Source organism: Microtus oregoni, unplaced genomic scaffold (genome assembly GCF_018167655.1).
Source record: "Microtus oregoni isolate MIOR12 unplaced genomic scaffold, Mior012 000029F_ref0000214, whole genome shotgun sequence".
NCBI classification, from domain to species: Eukaryota; Metazoa; Chordata; class Mammalia; order Rodentia; family Cricetidae; genus Microtus; species Microtus oregoni.
Window position 1 is genome coordinate 7,495,285 of NW_024543088.1, and position 19,109 is coordinate 7,514,393.

Sequence of the window (19,109 nt, forward strand, 5' to 3'; positions counted from 1 at the left end):
ATTTTCTGCCTGACATTCACATGCCAATTTAATCAAAATCTTGAAGTTCATTAGGTAGAACACAATGTTTTGTAAAACTTTACCTTTTCTATATATTCCTAACTTCTGGGGATGATATTCATCATTCAAACTTTTATAATACCACTTACTTCTCAGGCCCATTATAGATTACATATTTATTTGTAACTTAAAGATTCATCACATAGTTTAATTGAGACTCAGTTGTCATATATATAGGAACTCAACTATGCAATAATAACAAAAATGATTTTGAAAATTTTAAAATATTAGGAAATGGCAATGAGGAAATTGTATTTGGAATCTTATAAACCCTCTTGTATAGTCAGTTTGGTGGTTTTTAGAAACCTTTGTGTTTTAGTCTTATCTAAGGATATGCTCATGTATTTCTTCCAACACACAGGTCTTTCTGTGCCAAAAGCAGACCTGATCAGCTCTCTTGAACAAAGCAAAGAGCCCTGGAATGTGAACATAGGAGAGACAGAAGACAATGAACAAGGTAAGTTACAATGAAAGATTAGCACATATGGGAAATCTAGGACATGGAGGAATTCTGCCCTGAAGGCAAAGAGGAAATCTTTACCTGAAATGTTATAAGAATTCACATTGAATAATTATCCCAAATTACGTCATAGGTCTTAATAATACAAACTGACCTAAAAACTCAGTTTGAATAGTTAACTTCAGTTATGGTAAAAGAGGAAGATTATATGTTGCCATATCTTTAAATACCACCAGATCATAAACAATATTGAAATGAAAATTAGCATTAAAAACTTGCACAGTGTTTGAAAAATTATTTGTCTGTTCTTGTTCACGTCTGTTTGCTTGTTCTCATGTGTCCGGACCAGCAGGACACAAATCAGGATCCCAGAATATGGAGGAAAGAAATGGAGGGACAAGAGACATGAGAAAATGGACTCATGACAGTATTACATGGTTTTCACTATTCTGTAGTATCACATAAAATCAGAAAATATAAATTTTATAGTTGTACTCATTTTGTAAGATTGTAGAGTTCCCTATTTTCCGTAGATTTATAGAATTTAAAAGTTATTTTTATGTATTCCTGCAAATTGTTCGTCATATGTTAAGATTGGTTTAGGGTCATGCATTTATTTCTCTATTTTAATATTGGCTATAGATCTCTGAATATCAAAATTTTTGATATGTTAATATCCACATAGAGTTTGTGTATTCTCTTGCTTATCTTTATGTTAACTATCTATATTTGAGATTTTTTGGAAAAACAGGTTTGTGCATCTATATATTATTTCATTTTTAATACTTTTATTATTTTTTATACTTCACAAAGTCCTTTGATCATATGCAACACTCCAACACTTCCCATGTTCTGCTTCCTCCAGATAGCTCTGATTTTTTTCTCTTCTTTATTTACACTCACAGAGTTCAATCTGTAATTCCCATAATCTTGGTTGTTGATCATATCTTGCAATATGGTTGAACTATAAGGAGCTGCACATTCTTAAAATAAATTTTATGCCCTTTTTCCATACACCTTTAATATTATAGGAAAATCTCAGCAAGGTGTGGGTCTCCATGTCCAGTCACTCTTTCTTCCTAGGATTTTATTCTCTGCTTGAATTTGCTCAGGTCTGACACATGCTATCCTAGTTACTTGAGTTCATATGGGTAACTGTCATGATGTATAGAAAGCACTATTTTCTTATACTCATTCATGACTTCCTGTCCTTACCATGTAGTATCCCTCTGTTCTGAATGAGCTCTAAACATTCCATGGAACATATTTGATATAAACAAATGAATACAACTCAATATTTCTTTATTATTTACGCCATGACCACTTGTAAATCACCTTTTAGTTGTCAAATTCTGTAAGAAGCCTTGGGAATAAAGGCTTATAGATGCAACAGTTTTTGGGTAAACCAATAAAACATCAGGAATAATTTTAATACTATGGCGAAGCAGCAGAATAATGGGAGTAGGTGGTAATTTCCATCCTTTTATACTTCTTCTCTAATTAGCATGAATACTCCTCAAATTATTCTACAAAATAAAAGCAGCAGAACACTGAGACATTCCTTTCATGAGGATAGTTTCCTTGATACCTCAGTCACTTATGCACTCAAAAAGTAAGAAAACTATATGGCAATTTCCTTACGAACATATATGCAAAAGTCCTCAATAAAATATTTGCAAACTGGATCCAAGAACACGTCAAAAATATCATCTACCATAAGCTTTGTTTCAGGACATGTAGGGATGGATCAATATACAAAAACTAATAAATATAATCTACCCCTTATACAAACTGAAACTTCAATTCTGCATTCAATGCAGAAAAGTCTATGACTAAATTAACACCCCTTCTTCATAAAAGTTCTAGAGAGATTAGGAGTTCAGGGGACATACTTCCAAATAAAAGAACCATTTGACAACAGGTGTGTAGCCCACATCAAGCTAAATGGAGAGAAATTAATATGTTTTGCATTAAAATAAGAAACAACACAAAGGTACTCACACTCTCCATATATATTCAATACAATACTTGAAATCTTAGGAAGAACGATATCACAAATGAAGAAGATCAAGAAGTGATGAAAAGCAAAAGGAAGAAATCAAATAAACTTTACGTGCAGATGCTATGATTTTAGGTATGAAAAACTCTACAAACTCCACCAGGAAACTCCTAAATCTGAGAAGCACTTTCATCAAATTTAGGGGGTGAAAATATAATTAACAGTGGGTGTAGCGGAATGTGCTAAAATTGTGGAGTTGCAGAGATATTCTGATTATTAAGAAGCCAGGCTGCAAAAGGATAGCTCTGGAGGGGTAGAGAGCCACAATCAGACAACTCTGGAGGCCAAGAGAAACAATGTGGCAGCTATGGAGAAACAGAGTCACAATAGGATAGCTATGGAGGCTGGACCTGCAATACAATATCTCAGACCTGGAGGACAAGTGTCCTAACTAGCAGTAAGACAGGCTACCTCGAGCTGGGGTGCAGTTGGGCATGGTCTCCCCACAGGATATAGCAATACTCTACTTCTCCTGGAGAGCCATACAGCTGAGTTCTGCTCTGTTCCCTTAAGGGAACATCCTAACAGAGCTATCTGCTTCTTCTCCAGCCTAAGATGTTACTTCATTTGCTCACACTCCTCTAAAGGAGAAGCACACTCAGAAATATAGCAACTCCTCCAACTCCTTACCTTTTCTGCTCCACCTTGCTTATGCCCCCCCCCCCCACTTAGGGATCATCTCAGCATGGTTTTTCAGCTCATTCCCTTAAGGAACGTCCTGCCCAACCATGTTCTTCTATTCTGTGCTGGCAAATGAAGATCTTCACCCAAGATTCTTTTGAGAAAGAGACTTATTTGGGAAGGAGGAATCCAGCAGAGTAGCCGACTCTGCCAGGGAGACATAAATAGTGGCCTTTAAGTGAACATGCAGAGAGGCTTGTATAGGGCTTCTTGAGGGAAGAGTTTTACCAGGGAGAAGAGGGGTTGGTTTGTCTTTCCCTGCTCAGGTATTTTTGTTTCATTGTTCAGAGGCAGATGTGGCTCTGATTTCATGGTCAAACTGTGTTTCTTTCACTGGCTCATTGTTGCCAAATCTTACAACTGTAATCTGAGGACCAGGGCATATTTCCTTCACGGGCTCTGATTCTGGGAACAATGTGTGTTTCTTTGACTTTGGTTTTAGAGTCAGGGCAAATGTCTTTAGTCCTGGGTTCAGGGAGAAATATGTTTCTTTCCCTGGCCCAGGTCTCAGATCCAGGATTTGTTAATTTCACTGGCTCAAGGTTTAGAATCATGGTGTTCAGTGATTGATCGGTTTCCTTTAACAGATGTCCATTTTACCCTACAGAGGACAGTAGCCCTCCTATATACAAATGCAAACAGACCTAAATAGAAATCACGGAAATGATGTCTTTCACTATAGCCTCAGAAAATAGTTTGGGGGATTCCAAACTAGAAAAGTAAGAGGCCATTGTTAATACTTTAAGGCATTAAAGAAATAAATTGAAGAAGATATCAGAAAATGGAAAAAGTTCCTGTCAAGCATTAGTCAACTGGTGTAATAAATCTGGACATGGACATCATATCAAAAGTAATGTTCTGCCGGGCGGTGGTGGCGCACGCCTTTAATACCAGCACTCCGGAGGCAGAGGCAGGTGGATCTCTGGGAGTTTGAGGCCAGCCTGGTCTACAAGAGCTAGTTCCAGGACAGGCACCAAAGCTACAGAGAAACCCTGTCTCGAAAAACCAAAAAAAAAAAAAAAGTAATGTTCTAATTTGGTGAAAGATCTACCTAAATTATAACACAATTCTACATATCTTGAAAAGACAGTCTCCAGTATCACATGAATACATGTAAACAAAAAACTCACAATAGCTGAAACAATCATGAAAAATAAAGATATAAATATAGAGGATATTACCATTGAAAATACGAAACTATATTACAGTTATATAATCTTCATGTTTTCTACAATTATGTTATTGTCAAAAAATAAAAACTTGATCAACAAAAAATCTAGAATACCCTTGACAAAAAGATAGCACTTATTTCTAACTTTACCTATGCTATTTCCAGCATACCAGAAGTCCCCCAATGAAAAATGTCTTTTCTCCCAAGAGAGAATCAGTGGGGAGAAGAGTCACTCCTATAGGATGTCTCAAAACACAGCACTTGATGGATAACATCACACAACTCAATAGAATACTTGTACATTCTTTTTCACCATAATGCTTAGTTTGGGAATTCATTTCATTTTATATTTTTGCTCTATAGAATCTTTGTGTCTATTATAACTTCTAGAGTTTCATTTTGTACATTTTTGTGTGTACAAATGTGTCTATCTCTCGACATATGTTCACTGTGCTTTTTCTTTGTCTCCTTTTCTTCTGTTATCTTACCGGATTTCTTTGATTTTGATTATATCATTTTATCCTTTTTCTTTTGGTTTTTTAGAGACAGTGATTTTCTGTAACTTTGGAGCATGTCCATCAGCTAGCTCCTGTTACCACACTGACCTCAAATTCACAGAGGTCCACCTGCCTCTACCACACAAATGTTGGTTTTAATGACATGTACCACCACTGAAGATGGGGAGGATTTCAGTGCATTTGAGGAATAAAAAGCCATATTCAGAATATGTTTTATGAAAACATCTATTTTCTGTGTAAAAAATAGAGAAAATATATTTGTGATGATATGATCAGTCCTTGTTAATTTACCTGATATCTGAGATTTTATGGATGCCTTCATTATGGTATATATGATTCTCAGTGGATCAGTTAGTAATCACTGTTTTCTATATGAATTCCCTTCTTTATTTACTAACTAATATTCTGTCTTCTTTATTGATATTATTTAATTTGTACATTTCAATGGATTATAGAGATGAGTTATATCCATAAAAATAATATAATTTCATGAATGTAATTTGTTGTTGGGTTATAGGCTTTGAATTAGTTACTTTTAAATCGCCTTGAAAAAATCTCTATGATAAAGGCAATATACAGGGGCTCCATGGTGATGAATTAGAGGCAGCAGCTGGCGAGTGGCTGGAGCAACATTAAGAGGTCCCATCTAGAACCACAACAGGAAGCAGAGAGCTCACTGTTGGCAGTAAAAACTTTTAAAATTCTCAGAACCCCAAAAAACATATGATCATTTCATTAGATGCTGAAAAAGCATTTGACAAAATTCAACATCCATTTATGTTAAAAGTCTTGGAGAGATTAGGGATACAAGGGTCATACCTAAATATAATAAAAGCTATATACAGCAAGCCGACAGCTAACATCAAATTAAACGGAGAGAAACTCAAAGCCATCCCACTTAACTCAGGAACACGACAAGGCTGTCCACTCTCGCCATACCTCTTCAATATAGTGCTTGAAGTTCTAGCAATAGCAATAAGACAACAGAATGGAATCAAGGGGATTCGAATTGGAAAGGAAGAAGTTAAACTTTTGTTATTTGCAGATGATATGATAGTGTACATAAGCAAACCCAAAAACTCCACCAAAGAACTTTTACAGCTGATAAACAGCTTTAGTAATGTGGCAGGATACAAGATCAACTCCAAAAAATCAGTCGCCCTCTTATACACAAAGGATATGGAAGCAGAGAGGGAAATCAGAGAAGCTTCACCATTCACAATAGCCAAAAACAGCATAAAATATCTTGGGGCAACTCTAACCAAGGAAGTGAAAGATCTATTTGACAAGAACTTTAAGGCATTGAAGAAACAAATTGAGGAGGATACCAAAAAATGGATGGACCTCCCTTGCTCTTGGATTGGGAGGATCAACATAGTAAAAATGGCAATTCTACCAAAGGCAATTTATAGATTCAATGCAATCCCCATCAAGATCCCATCAAAATTCTTCACAGATCTGGAGAGGACAATAATCAACTTTATATGGAAAAACAAAAAACCCAGGATAGCCAAAACAATCCTATACAATAAAGGATCTTCTGGAGGCATTACCATCCCTGACTTCAAACTCTATTACAGAGCTACAGTAATGAAAACAGTGTGGTACTGGCATAAAAACAGAGAAGTCGACCAATGGAATCGTATAGAAGACCCGGATTTTATCCCACAAACCTATGAACACCTCATTTTTGATAAAGGAGCTAAAGGTATACAATGGAAGAAAGAAAGCATCTTCAACAAATGGTGCTGGCACAACTGGATGTCATCCTGTAGAAGAATGAAAATAGACCCTTATCTCTCACCGTGCACAAAACTCAAGTCCAAATGGATTAAAGACCTCAATATCAGCCCGAACACACTGAACCTGATAGAAGAGAAAGTGGGTAGTACCCTACAGGAGATGGGCACAGGAGATCGCTTCCTATGTATAACCCCAGAAGCACAGACATTAAGGGCAACATTGAATAAATGGGACCTACTTAAACTGAGAAGCTTCTGTAAAGCAAAGGACATAGTCACTAAGACACAAAGGCAACCTACTGACTGGGAGAAGATCTTCACCAACCCCACAACAGACAAAGGTCTGATCTCCAAAATATATAAAGAACTCAAGAAACTAGACTTTAAAATGCTAATTAACCCAATTAAAAAATGGGGCACTGAACTGAACAGAGAATTCTCAGCAGAGGAAGTTCAAATGGCCAAAAGACACTTAAGGTCGTGCTCAACTTCCTTAGCAATCAGGGAAATGCAAATCAAAACAACTTTGAGATATCATCTTACACCTGTCAGAATGGTTAAAGTCAAAAACACCAAGGATAACCTTTGCTGGAGAGGCTGTGGAGGAACGGGCACCCTCATCCATTGCTGGTGGGAATGCAATCTTGTGCAACCACTGTGGAAGTCAGTGTTTCGGTTTCTCAGGAAATTCGGGATCCACTTACCCCTGGACCCCGCAATACCACTCCTGGGAATATACCCAAGAGATGCTCTATCATATGACAAAAGCATTTGTTCCACTATGTTCATAGCAGTATTATTTGTAATAGCCAGAACCTGGAAACAACCTAGATGCCCTTCAATGGAAGAATGGATGAAGAAAGTATGGAATACATACACATTAGAGTACTACGCTGCGGTAAAAAACAATGACTTCTCGAATTTTGCATGCAAATGGATGGAAATAGAAAACACTATCCTGAGTGAGGTGTCCCAGACCCAAAAAGATGAACATGGGATGTACTCACTCATAATTGGTTTCTAGCCATAAATAAGGGCCACGGAGTCTACAATAGGTGAACCTAAAGAAGCTAAGTAAGAAGGTGAACCCAAGGAAAAACATATAGTTATCCTCTTGGCTAAGGGAAGTAGACCAAATTGCCGGGGAGAAAATTAGGAACTTGGGGGTGGGGTGGGATGGGGGTAAGGGGAGATGGGGAGAAAAAAGGTAGAAGGGAAGGAGGGGGGACTTGGGGAAACAGGAGAATTGGGATAAAGGAAAGGTGCTTAGGGGAGCACGGAACCTCAATTCTTAGTTAAGGGAACCACTTTAGGGTGAGCAAGAGATTTGACCCTAGAGGGGCTTCCAAGTGCCCAACATGAGGTTCCCAGTTAGTTCCTTGGGCAACTGAGGATTGGGAACCTGAAATGACCCTATCCTAGAGCAATACTGACGAATATCTTGCATATCATCATAGAACCTTCATCTGGTGATGGATAGACATAGAGACAGAGACCCACAAATGAGCACTGGACTGAACTCCCAAGGTCCCAATGAGGAGCAGAAGGAGGGAGAACATGAACAAAGAAGTCGGGACCACGAGGCGTGCACCCACCCACTGAGACAGTGGAGCTGATCTACTGGGAGCTCACCAAGGCCAGCTGGACTGTGACCGAAAAAGCATGGGATAAAACCGGACTCTCTCCACATGGCGAACAATGAGGGCTGATGAGACACCAAGGACAATGGCAGGGGGTTTTGATCCTACTTAATGTGCTGGCTTTGTGGAAGCCTAGCCAGTTTGGATGTTCACCTTCCTAGATATGGACGGAGGGGGGAGGACCTAGGACTTACCACAGGGCAGGGAACCTGGACTGCTCTGTGGACTGGAGAGGGAGGGGGAGAGGAGTGGGGGGACGGGGAGAAGGGTGGGAGGAGGGGGAGAAGGGTGGGAGGAGGGGGAGGGAAAGGCGAGGCTGGGAGGAGGTGGAAACTTGTTTTTTGTTTATGTTTTTTTTTCTTCTTTTCTTAATAAAAAAAATATAATCACAAAAAAAAATTCTCAGAACCCGTCTCCAAGGAAGTAGCCATTCCAAAAAGTTGATACTTCCTGATCCTACACATAAATATCCACCAACATCAGGCAATATATCCATTTGTTTGATTATATGGGGTCATTTCACACAACCCACCATAGCCTTACTTATTATTCTAAAAATTATAATTGATATGTCTATGGTAACATAACTTCAATCCTCTCATTCTATAATTTATTTGATATATGTTATAAAAGATCTTATATCTATTTGCTTTTAGATTGTTTCATTAGAATAAATTAATTGCTTTATTTTTTGTAATATGCCACCTTGCATATGGGTCTACATATTTATAAAATTGTGTGACATATATATCTGGAAACATTTTACCTAAATGGAGTAATTCAGATAATTATATATTTTTATTTTATCTAGTACTTTATTCTCATCAAACACAAGATTTATTTTCAATGCAGAATAGACAAGATTCTGTCAATAAGTTGGTATCAGGAATAGCTGTAAGTAGTAACTTAAAAACCTTGCATTTAAGGATGTTGTCAAAATTTGGGGAAAAGAGAAAATAGAATGGATTATGTCATGATTGAAATAATCTATATTCACCAGCCATTCTGGTAGTCCTGCCAAATAAGGTCAGTAATCAATACCTTATCTTGAGAGATTTTACATTAGATCACTTACATTTTCATATCAGTTTCTTCAGTAAAAAGAATCCAAATAAACTTTTGAAAATATAATTTTATTTCACAATGAATTTAGAAAAAACCTGAAGCTGAATGACCCATATTCTATTAAACATTCCTTAGAGTCCCCTCAACTAATAATTACATTTTTGTGACAAGTTATTCAACTGAAATAAACATGAGAAGGGTTTTCTCAATCATATGAGACTGAAAAGATATCATAGCATTTTGAGTTGTGAAAATCCTTACACACTTAATAAATCATTAAAGCCTTTCCTAGGCACTCTGGGAAGAATAGTTTCCAGAATCATCATCTTGAAGGGATAAATTTCCAAAACATCAAATCACCTTATGTCTTTACTCATTATTTGATGCATAATAGAAGGCCATTTTTCCTTCAAGCCAATATATACATGATAATTGTGTGAAGATTTTTTTAATTATGAAACACACATTTGTTTTTTTTTTCCAGCATGACCAGAAAGAATGGAAGCATTATATGAGGAATCAAAATGAAGAGAGACAAAATAACTATATGGAATATGGAAAGTACTTCAAAAAATCTCCATGTGTCACTAGGCATAAGAGAATTAATCCCAAACAAAAGGCATACAAATGTAAAGATCGGGGCAAGTCATATACCCATCTTGATAATTTTCAAACTCACCAGAGAATCCATCCTGGTGAGAAACCTTACAGATGTCAGACATGTGGCAAGTCATTTACTCGGCATGCAACTCTTCAAGATCACAAGAGAATACATATTGGTGAGAAACCTTACAGATGTCCAGCATGTGGCAAGTCCTTTACCCGGGCCTCAACTCTTCATAATCATCATAGAACCCATACTGGTGAGAAACCCTATAGTTACCCTCTTGGCTATGGGAAGTAGACAAAATTGCTGGGGAGAAAATTGGGTTCTTGGGGGTGGGGTGGGATGGGGGTAAGGGGAGATGGGGAGAGAAAAGAGAGAAGGAGAGGATGGGGGGAACTTGGGGAAAAAGGAGGCTTGGGATAAAGGAAGGTTGGATAGGGGAGCACAGAAGCACAATTCTTAGTTAAGGGAGCCACATTAGGGTTGGCAAGAGACTTGAACCTAGAATGACTCCCAGGAGCCCAACCCGAGGGCCCCAGTTAGTTCCTTGGGCAGTTGAGGATAGGGAACCTGAAGTGACCCTAGCCTATAGCAATACTGATGAATATCATGCATATCATCATAGAACCTTCATCTGGTGATGGATGGAGATAGAGACAGAGACCCACACTGGAGCACTGGACTGAGCTCCCAAGGTCCCAATGAGGAGCAGAAGGAGGGAGAACATGAGCAAAGAAGTCGGGACCAAGAGGGGTGCACCCACCCACTGAGACAGTGGAGCTGATCTACTGGGAGCTCACCAAGGCCAGCTGGACTGTGACTGAAAAAGCATTGGATAAAACTGGACTCTCTGAACATGGCGAACAATGAGGGCTGATGAGAAGCCAAGGACAATGGCACAGGGTTTTGAACCTACGTAATGTGCTGGCTTTGTGGGAGCCTAGGCAGTCTGGATGTTCACCTTCCTAGATATGGACGGAGGGGGGAGGACCTAGGACTTATCACAGGGCAGGGAACCCTGACTGCTCTTTGGACTGGAGAGGGAGGGGAGAGGAGTGAGAGGAGGGGGAGAAGGGTGGGAGGAGGGGGAGGGAAATGCAGGGATGGGAGGAGGTGGAAACTTGTTTTTTTTTCTTCCTTTTCTCAATAAAAATAACAATAAAGAGAGAGACCTTACAGATGTCAAGAATGTGGCAAGTCCATTACCCAGGTCTCAGTTCTTCACAGACATCACAAAATCCATACTGGTGAGAAACCTTACAGATGTCAAACATGTGGCAAGTCCTTTACCCAGATCGCACATCTTCATATCCATCACAGAACCCATACTGGTGAGAAACCTTACAGATGTCAAGCATGTGGCAAGTCCTTTACCCAGGTCTCACATCTTCATAATCATCACAGAATCCATACTGGTGAGAAACCTTACAGATGTCAAGAATGTGGCAAGTCCTTTACCCAGTTCTCAGTTCTTCACCAACATCACAGAACCCATACTGGTGAGAAACCTTACAGATGTCAAACATGTGTAAAATCCTTTACCCGGGTCTCACATCTTCAGAGACATCACAGAATCCATACTGGTGAGAAACCTTACAGATGTTAAGAATGTGGCAATTCTTTACCTGGGTGTCAACTCTTCATAATCATCACAGAACCCATACTAGTGAGAAACCTTACAGATGTCAAGAATGTGGCAAGGCCTTTACCCAGATCTCAGCTTTTCACACTCACCACAGACTCCATAGTGGTGACAAACCTTTACAAATGTAAAAAATGTGATTAGTCTTTTAACACAAAATCAACTCTTAGAAAGCATCACAAAACTCATGTATTAGGTACAGTTCATAAAATTTCTTAGTATACCTCACATTAATTCACTATACTGATTTTCACACATTGACGAAGTTATTACACAGACTCACATCCTTTGATTAATTTTCAAAGCGTAGTCACTGCTTATACAGTCATACAGTTTTTATAAATTTAGAAACATTGTATCTAGATTTGATCTTTATTTTCATCAAACTTTTGTTATAAACTGAATTTATGCATGATTGATGTGAACATACTATTCAATCATCAGCTAGTATCAATAAATAAATATTTCTAGTAGGAATAAATTATGCAATAACTCTTCTTGACTGTATTTTAAGATAATGTTTTAAAGAACCAGCAAATTTAAACTATTTCAGATTTTAATACATACTTAATTTCTTGGCATATGGTTGCTTTTGGCTTTTGTAATGAGATTATATCCTTTATAAACATTATTTTCCTTCAAGACTTTTAGAGATTTTACTAAATATAAGCTTGATTTAAACTTTAAGGCTTTTCATTCTGTATCTTTGCAATAAAAAATAAATTAAAGACTTGGGCCAATTTTTATCGCATTTTTGTTCTGATAGCTTATTCTCTAATGGCAGGGTATCATTAATGAGATTTGCTAAATGGATGACAACAACAATGAAAACATGAACATAGTTGAACAAATACATTTGTAGTATGATAGGGCATCTCTCAGGTATATTCCCAAGAGTGATATTGCTGGGTCCTGGGGTAGATTGATCCCAAATTCCCTGAGAAACCACCACACTGCTTTCCATAGTGGTTGAACAAGTTTGCATTCCCACCAGCAATGGATGAGTGTACCCCTTTCTTCACAACAATGCAGAAAGATGATATTATTTTGGAATGGATCTTTTTACCACATAAACCAAGTAAGAAACTGAAAACTTATGTGGAAAAAGTCTCTGAGATAATTATAAAAGGCAAGCTGAGACTTCGTCAACTAGCAGGCATAGACCCAGCAGAAATTATAGTGCCTTTCACTGCTGATGAACTAAAGAAATTATGGGAAGATAATGAACCATGGCAAAGAGCTTGTGCTATTTTTTTGGGAGACATTAATAACAACTATCCAAAAAGCAAGAGGCTTAACTTCATAAAGAGAACTTCTTGGATTCTTCCTCAAATCGTCCTCAAATAACTGGAGCCCGTACATTCTATACTGATGCCAATAAATCAGGGAAGGCAGGTTACAAATCAGAAGACTTGGGTAAGGTGGAACAAAGTCCTTATAATTCTGTCCAGAAGGTGGAATTATATGCCATTCTTATAGTGCTAAGGGATTTTAAAGAACCTATTAATATAGTCACTGATTCACGATGCGCAGAAAGAGTTATTTTACATATTGAAACTGCTGAATTTATACCTGATGATACAGAACTAACCTCATTGTTTCTCCAGGTTCAAGATTTGATCAGGAACAGGCTTTGCCCTATGTACATAACACACATCCGATCCCATACGGGTCTGCCAGGTCCTCTAGCACAAGGTAATGCAGAAATTGATCAATTATTGATTGGCAGTGTGCTACAAGCCTCTGAATTTCATAAAAAACATCATGTTAATAGCAAAGGTTTGAAGAAAGAATTTTCAATTACATGGCAACAAGCTAAGGAGATTGTAAAGAAATGCCCTACTTGCTCTTTCTATAACCAAACGCCACTGCCTGCAGGGGCTAATCCAAAGGGCACCCAAAGGAATGAAATCTGGCAGATGGATGTGTTCCACTTTGCAGAATTTGGCAAATTAAAATATGTTCATCACACCATTGACACTTATTCAGGCTTTCAGTGGGCAACTGCTTTAAGTTCAGAAAAAGCTGATTCAGTAATCACTCATTTATTAGAAGTCATGGCTATCATGGGTATACCTACACAAATAAAGATGGATAATGGTCCTGCTTATGTTTCTAGGAAAATGAAACGGTTTTTTGATTATTACAATATCAAGCATGTTACAGGTATACCATATAATCCTACAGGTCAAGCAGTCATAGAAAGATCAAATTGAACTATAAAGGATATGTTGAACAAACAGAAAGGGGTGGAAACCCCCCCCAGAAATAGGTTACATAATGCTTTGTTAACCTTGAATTTTCTCAACGCTAATGAGAAGAAAACAACAGCTGCAGAAAGACATTGGATAATGGAAAAGTCTACTGAACTACATCAACCAGTTTATTTTAAGGATGTGCTGACCTCACAATGGAAGCCAGGAGATGTGCTACGTTGGGGAAGGGGTTTTGCTCTTATCTCCACAGGTGAGGAAAAATGGTGGATACCATCAAAATTAATAAAGGTTCGGTTTGAAGAAGAGAAGCCACTTGGAAAAGATAAATAACAATTCTTTCATAAGGATGGCGAGCATACTGATGGTAAGAAATACAGATAGGTTGGAGGCAGGGTTCTTTTCTTATCTCCACAGGAAAATACTCATCTTCAAAGAAACTAAGGGACCCTGAATATTTAATTACTGATGGATGGACACATTTTGTAAGTATTAATTTATATATATATATGTCTTATTAAACATTTCTTTATAAATATGTAGAGCTGGTTTTGAAGTTGGACTCTGGCTCAGTCCCTCTCCAATTCCAAGCCTGTTAGTAAGAGAAAAACCGAGAGTTTCTGGAGTTTCTGTCTCATGTCAAGAGCCATGATATGGGACAGAAAGAAATATGAATTTAGAAAACATCTTTGCTTTTCTTCATATCTATCATACTTTTCATTGAATATATCTATCATGCCTTTCATTGAATATATATATGTATGTCTATATATGTCTATATGATTAATGTTTAAGTTTTTCACAATGAACAATGAGTTTTTCCTGAAGTGACATTTGAAGTTTCCAGGAAGAAGATGGGGCCCCACAACAACAACTCTACCTGGTTGATATGACGTCATGATACTGATAGCGCTACTATAAGACCTGTTTTGGATACCAGCTGCACAAGACAATCCCAACTTGGTTAGCTGAAATGGTGCACATCTTGTACAACATTCTGGCCAGACCTCCACAAAATACTCAGAGACTATTTGCAATTTTGAAAGACATTGATCTTGAAATTTAACCATCATTTTACTTTCACAGGATCCCCCAGAAAGAACGTCGCCCCCATGACAGCTGGAAGTAATTCTAGAGGACGATGTCCCCTCTCCCAGTAAAGTTTACCCTTGGGTTTAGGGACATCATTTAGGGGTTGGGAGGTTGGGGGAGGAATTTCATAAGCTCAGGGATCATTTTGAAAAAAAAGAGGGAATGATGGGATAATAGATTTATAATTGTGAGTTACTGCTTTTAGACAAATATATTGGTATACATTCTGGTATATTGATACAAAGTTAAATTATATTGACTATTGTATGCATGCATGTTTCTATCTCTGTTTAAAACATTTTTTATGTATTGACATATATTGTATTGATAAATATATATTGTATATATTTACCATATTGCAGTGTACATTTCTACCTCTGATTAAGATACTTATATAATGTTTGTGTCTTGATATATATTTACCATATTGCAATGTATATTTGTACAGTGTGTATATTTGGAGGTCATTATCCTCATTTGTTACACAGTTGTTTATTGTCTTAGTCTTTAAGTTAGATAGATATTGAGAATTATATAGATAAATAGTCATGTAAGTTTGTCATTTATAATTAGACTAATCAGGTTCTCTAGATATATAGAGATTATACTCAGTATAGATAGATAATCTTCGACCTCTTCAAAGGCTGTAGAAAATGGCCTTTAATCTAACTCAGAGTTTCGAGATAGTGAGACACAATTGCTCCTGGCAACACCGCTCTATTCCCGAGAGAATGTTGAGCACCAAAGACACTCCACCTGGAGCCTTTCTATTTGGCAGAACTGGCCTTTGGGCAAAGAAATGCCTATACCTCAACCACTGACAGAGATACAGAGCGTGCATCAATGGATAAAACAGGACTGTTACGTCCTGCCAAGACAGGGTAAGGTAGTTTTGAAAAGTTCCTTGCCTTTAATAATGGTATGTCAGTTATGTTAGGCCTTAGCCAAAATTGGTTGACTCAACATTGGAAACGAGACTTTGGGTGATTGCCCAGGTAGTCAGTTGTCTCTGTCAATTGTTGCACATTTTGGATATATCTCATTTGTTGAGTAGTGTTTATTCCCTTCTCAGATCTTTGACGGAGTTGAAGATTATATAATTGTAGTTACTCTACATTATTTGGACTCCTTGAGATAGAATGTTTAGCAAATCTTTTGTTCTCAATATTGTTTCTTATAGTTATTATTTGTTGTTATTGTATATAGTTGTATTTGGTTTGGTTCTGTCTTAATTAGACAAAAAGGGGAGATGTAGGGATAAGTCCCACCCCTTGGGGGGGGGCGTGTTCACCTCGGGCTAAGGTTTGCCTATAAATTTGGCAAGCATGCTCCCAGCAGTCCCTTCTGCTTTCCTGGTCTCCACGGGAACGGTGGTTCTGTAAGTTTATTTCGCCCTTAAAGATATATATATATATATATATATATATATAGGCAATTTGGAGGTCCCATTTATTCGATGAGGCTTTTAATGTCTATGCTGCTGGGGTTATACATAGGAAGTGGTCTCCTGTGCCCATGTGTTGTAGAGTACTTCCCACTTTCTCTTCTATGAGGTTCAGTGTGTTCGGACTGATATTGAGGTCTTTAATCCATTTGGACTTGAGTTATGTGCATGGTGATAGATATGGTTCTATTTTCATTCTTCTACAGATTGACATCCAATATCGCCAGCACCATTTGTTTAAGATGCTCTCTTTTTTCCATTGTATACTTTTAGCTCCTTTATCGAAAATCAGGTGTTCATAGGTTTGTGGGTTAAAGTCAGGGTCTTCTATTCGATTCCATTGGTCGACTTCTCTGTTTTTTATGCCAATACCAAGCTGTTTTCAATACTGTAGCTCTGTAAGAGAGTTTGAAGTCAGGGATGGTAATGCCTCCAGAAGATCCTTTATTGTATAGGATTGTTTTGGCTATCCTGGGTTTTTTGTTTTTCCATATAAAGTTGATTATTGTCCTCTCCAGATCTGTGAAGAATTTTGATGGGATCTTGATGGGGATTGCATTGAATCTATAAATTGCCTTTGGTAGAATTGCCATTTTTACTATGTTGATCCTTCCAATCCAAGAGCAAGGGAGGTCCACCCATTTTCTGGTATCCTCCTCAATTTCTTTCTTCAATGCCTTAATGTTCTTGTCTAATAGATCTTTCACTTCCTTGCTTAGAGTTGCCCCAAGATATTTTATGCTGTTTGTGGCTAACGTGAATGGTGAAGCTTCGCTGATACTTATCCTTTATGTATAGGAGGGCAACTGATTTTTTTGGAATTGATTTTGTATCCTGCCATGCTACTAAAGGTGTTTATCAGCTGTAGGAGTTCTTTGCTGGAGTTTTTAGGGTCGCTTTTGTACACTATCATATCATCTGAAAATAATGAAAGTTTAACTTCTTCCTTACCAATTTGAATCCCTTTGATCCCTTTATTTTGTCTTATTGCTATTGCTAGAACTTCAAGCACTATATTGAAGAGGTATGGAGAGAGTGGACAGCCTTGTCGTGTTCCTGATTTTAGTGGGATGGCTTTGAGTTTCTCTCCATTTAATTTGATGTTAGCTGTCGGCCTGCTATAAATAGGTTTTATAATAGTTAGTATATGACCCTTGTATCCCTAATCTCTCTAAGACCTTTATCATAAAGGGGTGTTGAATTTTGTCAAATGCTTTTTCAGCATCTAATGAAATGATCATATGGTTTTTTCTTTCAGTTTATTTATATGATGGATTACATTGATAGATTTTCGTATGTTGAACCAGCCCTACATCCCTGGGATGAAGCCTACTTGATCATAATGGATAATTTTTCGGATGTGTTCTTGGATTCGGTTTGCCAGTATTTTATTGAGGATTTTCACATCGATGTTCATGAGTGAGATTGGCCTGTAATTCTTTTCTTGGTTGAGTCTTTGTGTGGTTTTGGTATCAGAGTGTCTGTAGCTTCATAAAAGGAATTTGGCAATGACTCTTCTGTTTCTATATTGTGAAATACATTAAGGAGTATAGGTATTTGGTCTTCTTGGAAGTTCTGGTAGAATTCTGCATTGAAAACATCTGGACCTGGGCTTTTTTTTTTTTTTTTTTTTTTTTTTGGTAGGGAGGTTTTTTATAACAACTTCTAATTCTAGGCGAATAACAGGTCTATTAAGATTCTTCACCTGGTCCTGGTTTAACTTTGGTATATGCTACTTATCTAAAAAAGTGTCCATTTCTTTAACATTTTCCAATTTTCTGGCATACAGGCTTTTGTAATAAGATCTAATGATTTTCTGAATTTCCTCTGTGTCTGTGGTTATGTCTCCCTTTTCACTTCTGATCTTGTTGATTTGTGTATCTCTCTACACCCTATGATTAGTTTGAATAGGGTTTTATCAATCTTGTTGATTTTCTCTAGGAACCAGCTTTTTGTTTCATTGATTCTTTGGATTGTATTCTGCGTTTCTATTTTGTTGATTTCAGCCCTCAGTTTGATTATTTCCAGTCTTCTACTCCTCCTAGGTGAGTCTGCTTCTTTTTTTTCTAGAGCTTTCAGGTGGGCTGTTAAGTCTCCAATGTGTGCTTTCTCTGTTTTCTTTAACTGGGCACTTAGTGCTATGAACGTTCCTCTTAGCACTGTTTTCATGGTGTCCCATAGGTTTGAGTATGTTGAGTCTTTATTTTCATTGAATTCCAGGAAGACTTTGATTTCTTTCTTTATTTCTTCCTTGATCCAGTTGTGGTTGAGTAGTTGACTGTTCAGCTTCCATGAGTTTGTAGGCTTTCTGGGGGTAGCATTGTTGTTGAATTCTAACTTTAATCCATAGTGATCTGATAAGACACAGGTGGTTATGAATATTTTTTTGTAACTGTGTATGTTTGCTTTGTTACTGAGTATATGGTCAATTTTAGAGAAGGTTCCATGGGCTGCAGAGAAGAAGGTATATTCTTTCCTATTTGGGTGGAATGATCTATAGATGTCTGTTAAGTCCATTTGATTCATTACCTCCCTTAATCCTCTTATTTCTTTTTTTTATTGAGAAAAGGAGAAAAAAAAACAAGTTTCCACCTCCTCCCAGCCTCCCATTTCCCACCCCCTCCTCCCACTCTTCTCCCCCTCCTCCCACCCTTCTCCCCCTCCCCCCACTCCTTTCCCCCTCCCTCTCCAGTCCAAAGAGCAGTCAGGGTTTTC

General features: G+C 37.6%; 1 pseudogene; it reads left to right on the forward strand.

Moving 5' to 3' along the window:
* The window catches only part of LOC121464655, a 112,003-nt pseudogene that overhangs the window by 23,434 nt on the left and 69,460 nt on the right, over positions 1-19,109 (forward strand).